The following is an 8,638-nucleotide window of genomic DNA, read 5'->3' as shown; positions in this document are numbered from 1 at the left end:
TGTCTCTGTGCTCTATTTAAATATTAATTATCATATTCTGCCCAAATAATTAAAAGTAAGATTAAAATGCTTTTAAAGGCTGTCCTGTCCAAAAGATGCTCAATAAATTCATGTGAGCTATTTATTATTTTAATCCGTAATCACACACACAATACAACCTAATACATCTAGATACTGCGTAAAGTCAAGAGATCCATTTCTTTCTCTCTGTGTATAAAGATAAATAAAGGAGCGAGCAGTGAGGAAACAAAAAGTCAGTTCTGTACTGAAACTAGCCACAGGAAGAGAGTTGCCAGTTTCCTCCACAGAATGCTTTCAAGTATATATCCTAAATATTTGGCACATAGTCTAACTTGTGTATGTCTTTAAAAACAGCTAGATAAATCAAAACTAGGGTCAACTTAGGTGATTGGGACTTTTGGTATCATTTACAATGGTGACAGATATATTTAAAATAACACAATCAAGTTCAGAGATCTCTCCTTACAGCTCGGGTGTTTGAAAGCACTTATTTCAGCTCCTGCTTCATGACTTGGGTCACATGTGAAAAGTTAAGAAATCCAATTTAACTGGGCAGCATACCTTTGGGTGCCTGGCGGCCCACAGACTGAATCACGTATCTGCAGCTTCTACACCCTGGAGCAAAGATGGTACATAATTAGGTGTAACAAGAGCATCTCTTATTTCAAGAAATTCATTAGTCAAATAAAAGAATCTACTTAACTAAAACAGTTACAGCAATTTATTTTATTAAGGTCAACATTTCACTTTATTTATTTATTACCTGTGCTGAGGCCTTTCTTTAATATATGACATTAGAATTTGTTTTCTGCTGTTCTGGCTTACATTAGATAACCACTTTTGGATTTTATGCAAGACATATGGAAAAATTCATCACTGATTTACTGCACGTTTCCACGCATGGTCAAACTAATATCTGATCACTATTGAAGTAGTACAACCCTGCTTGGCAGTGAATACATAAGCAAATTTCCCAACACATGGATGTATGCAGCCTTGTGCAAGAAAGCCTCTGTAAGGCAAAATATTTAACAATACACTGCAGCATTTACTGGGAAAAAATAACGGGAAAATTCAATTTGGGATTTCTTTTTGCTTCAGAAATTGCTGTAACTGAAACAGGTATTGCAATAAATAAACAAAAAATATTGCAATATCTATCTCCAATACTCCATGTATTTTTTTGTTTGTTTGGCTTTTTTATGCTTTTGAGTTTTATAACTGATATGATAACATTTTGGGAACTTTTGCTTCTTTTCAATAACTGCAGAGGATGGCATTCATAATCTTACTCTTGAAAACGACTCTTTGGTTATCAATTAAATATTTTAAATTCCATTATTGCTTGACAATTTACCTATACCACTGGTTCTAAGAATAAAATGTATGCACTGTGCCTCAGTATTGTTTACAACTTTCTGTCCTAAGCTACTTTTTTGTGGATTTCAGTTAGGCCAACAAGGCTAGTTTTAGTACCTTCACAGCAGGTGGAACGACCTTCACCTCATTTCTATTTTACAATGTGTTTTGTGAAGCTCTTGTCAAGTTACTTCAGAGCTCATAGTGACAATACATTGCAGAAGTTAGTCTCTTCTAAAAATAAGATTTAATTACTTTCACATTTTGTTACAGACAAAGCTAATAATTAGAAGGTGTCATTTCACTTAATCAGAAACCCATCCTCTGCTTAAGGACTCATGCAGTTTTTTTTCCCCTGGGGAGGCAGGGAACAAAAAAACAGAAACAAAACAGTGACTGCTAATGCTGACTTGGGAAGTGTTTAACTAAACACTTCATGTTTAGTTAGCATGGTTCACAGATGTTTTTGCATCCTCAATAGCTTCACGGGCAAGATAGTTAACTTTGATGATATGAAAATGTCAAGAAGAATTATCAGGGAGAAAGAAAAAACTCTAGAAGTTTTCTGAGGTTATATGGCCATAAGGAATCGTCTTTCTTCAAGACGCAGTAGTAAAGATAGCCCATTTTTGATGAGCAGATGGTCCCCTTGAGTAAAAGGACTCCACTGATAGAAAATAGAGTATTTGAAAAGCAAAATCATGCCTCCTCCTAGATATTCTGTCATGTGTACAGAATAGTTAATCCATCTTTTAGCAAGATTAGCTGTCAGATTAACACATTATCCATGTGAGTCACTGTTAGTCTAAAGCAAGGATGTGCTTGAAGAATGATGTGCACCCACATGAAGGAAGGTTTACAGAGGCTGACTTACACCACCACTATGGAATGCGAAGCCAGCTTTTTTATTTTTATTTTTTAAATTTATTTATTTATTTTTTGCTAATGCTGGCCAGAGCTCTGCAAACAGCCACTCTCAATTGCTGTAGCATGCTGAGCTGCTACAAGCCTTGATGTGGATTTGAACATCCATATGCAGGCCTTGCATCTGCCACACACATCCACGTATTAACTCTAGGACATATATGCCTCTATTGTTCTAGAGGTTATACATTAAGACATTAAAGAATTTACTTACTCAAAATGCTCTTCAATACATTATTTTTAGCCATTCAAGAGCATTCAACTTCTTCTGGAAAGTCAAGTTTAAGTTAAATCAATTTCATAATAGAACAGGATGCAATCTGTGAACAGAATGCTTTCTTTTATAAATCAAAGAAATATAGATGAAAGTTATCACAAGCAACTGGTAGATGTCAACATCCCATTTGAAAACCACACCCTGAGCACGCCTTCCTATTGCACATTTCTCAGACACCAGGTAAAGAAACAGAGTAAGAGTAATCTCACCTCAATGCAATGGTGGTCCATTTTGAAAAACTGGCTCCTGGAAACAGCATCATATGAAAGATTGCACTATAGCATGCGACTGCAGCTCAGAGCTAAAGATCTCCTCGCCACACTGTTTTGTTTCGGCTTTATTTTACTCTCCACTCTTACTCAGTGTGGCTTTATTTTTCACTCTTCAGCAGGCCAACAAAGCCCCTTTCTTGCACAGCCTATATCTGTACCTTTTTATAATCTTCCAAAATTAACAATCAAGCTAAATGAAGACAAAGCCTGCTCTGAAACAAGCTTTGTTTGAATACACGAAGATTTGGCAAGAGAAGGAAGCCTTCTTAGGGAAGCTGCTTAGAAGACAAGTCACAGCCAAACATTCCAAGTGGTTTCTGAAGCTGCTGAGGCTTTTGTGCCTAGTCAGTGTTCGCTGTCTATGGCGGCAGCTAAAAGAAAATAAAACTTTCTCATTTTCTTTCCTTTGTCTCTGTTTTTTCGGTCATGAGCCATCTAAAGAGTCCTGGCTTTCTCTGCAAACACATGGGACAGCTGGTCTCTATGGGCAACCCCCCATATGCAACAGAATATGAACATTACATGTTTATCATCTAAGGACACTCAGCTGCCATTTGAGTACAGTCCACAACCACTTGTAGTTAGAAAATCTGTAAAAGTCAGCAAATTCCACTAAACAACAAGAAAACAAACAAACAACACTTTGTATGTACAACTATTAACAAATTGGATTCACTAAGAAATAAACGAGTGTCAGATCTCAGACCAAAGACACGAGACATAGAACAGCTGTTTTAATGTAGCCCTTTCTATCAAAACAAGCTTAAGACAATTTTCCGATTCAAGTCAGAAAAGATTCTAAAATACAGTATCTTAAAGAGCAATCTGATGAACACAAGTATTTAAAAGTGGCACAAGTGGTCTTGTTTTTTAAAGCCAAGGACACAATATAAACCCAACATGTAATATTTGTTGTAATAACAATGCAACTTCTGGTTGCACGAGAGTTTGCATCAAGTCTTAAGTCTCTTCAATGTCCTTAATAAACACTATAGGAAGAAGCAAGCATAATTCCACCCAAGCATTACTCTAATCATCCACATCCAGTATATTATAATAAGAAAACAGGGATAACTGTCAGAAAGCTGTGTACTTACAATCTTACTGAGCATCCAATGTATTCAGCTAATTAATACACGTCCCACCTATTTCACCTTCTGTCCAACTCTTAAGTAACAGCATCCCATAGCCAACACATTCAGAAGCAATAAGAGAGGCAGCAAACAGGGACACAGTTTATGTCTGAAGACTTCCTGAGATCACCAGGAACCTAAAACCATTCTAAATCCATGTTCAAGGTGATATTCAGTATCACCCTGTAACTTAAGATATTCAGCTTACTGGTAGCTCCTGCCTCAAACATGAATCCACAGAGAAAAATAGTAATTACTAATTTATTTTTTTAATGAATTATTGACATAAATATTATCCCAGTACAAAAGATGATGCTATTTCACTTTGATAAATGAAGGTAATTCCTGTCCCCGTATTTTATCTTCAAAGCACCAGTGTAGAGGTGGAAAATAATCTGATTTAATGTAGATGATAATGAAATAGCAGAACAACAGGTGAGCAATGAAAAAAAGACAGTTTTTGTATGTGTTTGAGGCAAGGGATTTCCCCGCCCTCTGGTAGAAACATTGAGTTGTTTCCCCTTATTTCATTTTACATTTCAAAACAGCATTCTTTTCTAAGTAGACAACAGGAACCAAGGCAAGAAACTACATTAAATAAATCTCTAAAATCTTTCTAAACAGGCTTCAGGCAATGCTGCACTTTTCCTTTCAAATATTTCCATGTAAAATCAGATGTTAACTCTCTGAGTGAACCCATGTGTGAATGCTTTATTCATCAGATTAATGGCTGTGGAGCAACAGGCAACTGAACGCATTTCCACTCACATAAGGTATTCATGACTTTCCAGAAAAACTTCACATTATTGCAACTACTTTTCAGTCAAATATGTGTCATCTAGTGAAGAAAGAAAGAAATTGCAACAGTATTTAATGGAAACTACAGTAGATATATTGACACAAGCAGGAGTTTGTTTCTCTAACTAGCACCTTACTATTAATTTGACAGATTGATTTTTGGCTTGCTCTACATTTGAAAACAAACCAAAAAAACAGTCTTTGCCCTGGGATACTTTAGATTGCCCAGTGTAATCTCTCTTTGGTGTTGCTTTTATGCAGATCCAGAACACGATCAATAGAATTCAGTCAGCTGCAGTGCTCTATCAGCTAAGGAATATGTTACGATAACCTACAGGGTGTAATGACAACCTGTAGGGTGAAAATATATAGGAAAATAAAAAAAGTCAACGTTCTATGTCACATTTACAGTCATACTACATATTATACATGCACCTAAATTTATACAATGACTCAAATTTACACAACCATATACACAACTTAATGGTAAGGTTTCACTTCTGGTCACCTTGATCGGTGGGAATATGGTAGATCTAGACAAGACAAAACATACAGGTAGTGATGCTCATGCCACAAGAGCAGCAATGAACTCAATAATATTTGATGTGAAGTTGGCAATATAAAAGTGAAATCAAGAAGTGATTTAACATTCATACATATGAAGAAACCTGAACTACAATTGTAAATGTCAAAAAGCACAACGCTGGAACTTTGGTAAAATCTCCTCCTTGAAGATCCTGTCAACCTTTCTTTAATTTTTTTTTTTTAGGATTTAAATACTTCCTTTTATTTCTTATTCTCTACTCATTTTTTCCCTCTTTCTCTCCTCTGAAATATTGCCTGATACCTGCTTTTGGGGTTGATCATCGTTCATTTTTTCCGAAATACTGAATCAGATCTGTTGCTTGGTCTGACCCTGTTTGTGAATGCTTACAAATATCTTTGTCATGTTGTTCTTTTTGTTTTTAATTTAATGCAGACAAATTTACAATGGATGTTTGGGTTACAGTGAAACCTTGTTAAACTGAACATTTTGGGACCACATCACAGTTCAGATGAAAGGAAGTTCATACTTGTGCAACATAGCGTTTGCTTGTTCAAGTATGTATTTTTGCATATACTAATAACTTCAAAGCATATGCACTAAACCCTACATTCCTGAAATTATAACAGTGGCTGGAACAACAGAGATAGTGGCAAGTCAGCAAACCACAGAGTGATAATTTGATCACTGGGTTACAGAATAGTCAAGTTCCCCTGTGACCCCAAACTTAAAACTGTGTACAGTTCACAGCCTCCGGCACGCAAGGAATTTGAGAAAAAAGAACCTGAGTAATTAGAATACACAGTCTGTGTTGTGCTTCAGCTTTCATAATGCTATTTCCCATACTTTTTTATTTTTTATTTTTCCAGTTTAAAAGCATCTGCTATACTGCTGTCCCAAACAGGATTATACTGGATGTGCTATATTGTTGAAGAGTTCCTTTGGGCGTCAATGTAGAAAGCCTAACAATGAAGAAGCTTAAATATATGGCTTAATTTCATGTTTCAAGATAAATGAGTCACAATTTATACTGAGAAGCCAGGCCAAAGGTCCATCTAACTGATTAACCTGATTGCTGCAATGTCTAAGAGCACCTAAAGAATAATAGGGCAAGAATATATGGCACATTCTCCTAACACTTTCTCACCCTCTACCTATTTTCAGCTCATGACATTTCTGAGCCACAAGTAGCTTCTAAGTATTTAGCAAGTATTTATGCATTTCTATTCCTTAAACTTGTCCTGCTCTCCCCTGCAGACATGCAAAGCTTAGCCCTTATAACAACACTGAAGGAAGAGCTGCCACCTCCTTAACAGTACCAATGAATCCTACAAATTAGAAACAGGTCTTCTACAGAAGTAAAAAAATATAGAGAGGAGCAACAGGTACTAAAACTGAAAGAAAGAGAATATGTATTACCTTTAGTAATACACCATTGTCCCTCCAATTTCAGTTCTTGTACAGTTGTGTTGCACTTTGCCATTGACACATCCTCAACTCTCACCAACTGCAGCCAGGCATATTTTCCTTCTTTTTTTCCTTTTAAAATCGTATTATGTGCTACACAGTTTGTAAAATGCTTTAAGGATTCCTTATGGGAACTGCAAATCAAAGATTGGATTTGAGAATACTGTTACTTCACAAAAATATCTAACAAAAATGGTATTTAAATCTTAATAAAAACAATGTGATAAATCTTAATAACAACAATGTGATATCAGTTGTCATCTGCTAGAATGTTATGTTTGGCGTTTATTACTGAATAATTTAAGATCCTTACATGCAAATTGTTCCAACAGACATAATTTGAAAACAAACATTGGCAAGTGTTTTGTTACCGCTGAAGCTGTTTTCAAGTACAATTTGTGCAGTATAAATAAGAACACATACTCACATTGTGACTAGGACAATGCTTTGTAAAATTCCCAGAGGTTTGGCACTTGTGATTAATTTTTCCTCATGTATTTATGCATGTAACAGTTCTGAACTGTTAACTTACTTGCAGTGCTGAAGAGTTCTCAGTAAGCAACCACATATAATAATTAAGCCGAACTATCTATTACTATTTAAGGAATAAAAAAAAAGGCAGTTTACAGTATTCTGAAAAGGTGTTTTAAAAACATAAACTGTATATATTTACTTCTTAATGTCCACAAGGCTTTGAACAAAAAAAAATTAGTCTAATATATAATCTAATATATCATAGAAGGATATACTATGGTTCTCATATAATCAAAATAAGAGGTCAGAAAGGGCAGTCTAAAGCAATGAACTAGAAACTACATCTGAATATTTAAAACCAAATCTCTGTAAAGGTCTGTAACACCCAGCATGGATACAGATTGCTCCAAAATTTATATACAAACTCCAACTCTTTTCCCTTTTTATCTAACAGCATCAGAATTTGTGTGATAGTTGAATCAAAGAGTCACACTGTATGGAATCCTATGAAATTTATATTGCAATAAACAAGTAGAAAAAAAAATAAGGTCAGTTCAACTCTAATGTCTCCAATTATATCTATCTATCTATCTATCTATCTAATAAGGTCATTTCAACTCTAATGTCTCCAATTATATATATATATATATAAATAAATTAAATGCTAAACCTGCTTCACACTCAGGTACAACCCTTCAGAGAACTAAACAGATCACTTATTTTTAGTATTTAATCAGTTCAGTGCTACCTGTTGACTTTTACTGGTTTTGGAATGGAGAAAGTATTGCAGCACAGCTCACGATTTACACCAGTCCAGATGCTGCAAGGAGGTACACACTGGCACACAGAGGATCTATGAGTTACTCAAATCTCTTGGAGCTTATTTTTTTTCCCCATAACATTTCCTCTTGCATGTATCATACTTCCATACAAAACTGTAAAATTCAGAATTAAAATATGTTCTTTAAATAAACAGTAAACAAGATAATCTCAAATTTTATTATGAATTCCTATTCCGTATGTAAATGTCCCATCAGACAGTAGGGGGCAACTTTCACCCACAAGTCATACTTTACGCATTCTGCTATATAATATAATGACATGAAGGGGGTACTTTCAATACTTACCTAAGTTTGTTGTGTGGTCTGTATCAATTTTATAAAATGTAAGGTTTCATTTTTAAACCCCTGTTTTGTTCTCCAGGCACTATGCTGAAGAAATATCTGGTTTATATACTAAGAAAATGGTGCAAGATGAAGTAAGAAACTACACTCTTAAAGATGTTGAGAAATAAAGGAGAAGGACAATATATTTCTCTAGCTTGCTGTCATAGGATTTGTGAGAAACCAATCTCATAAAGCATATTTTT

At 35.1% G+C, this 8,638-nt stretch overlaps 1 long non-coding RNA gene across 1 annotated transcript; it reads right to left on the bottom strand.

The window, feature by feature from the left end:
- Nucleotides 1-331: 331 nt before the first annotated feature.
- Nucleotides 332-6,886, bottom strand: LOC136791812 (uncharacterized). The gene is made up of 3 exons (XR_010834607.1): nucleotides 6,748-6,886; nucleotides 2,519-2,624; nucleotides 332-636 (listed from the first exon to the last, which is right to left on the bottom strand). It is a non-coding gene; the product is annotated as an uncharacterized lncRNA (long non-coding RNA).
- Between the last annotated feature and the right edge of the window lie 1,752 nt (nucleotides 6,887-8,638).

Source organism: Anser cygnoides, chromosome 12 (genome assembly GCF_040182565.1).
Source record: "Anser cygnoides isolate HZ-2024a breed goose chromosome 12, Taihu_goose_T2T_genome, whole genome shotgun sequence".
Lineage (NCBI taxonomy): Eukaryota > Metazoa > Chordata > Aves > Anseriformes > Anatidae > Anser > Anser cygnoides.
Note: the sequence above shows the minus strand (reverse complement) of the source record. Positions and strands in the feature narration are given on the sequence as shown.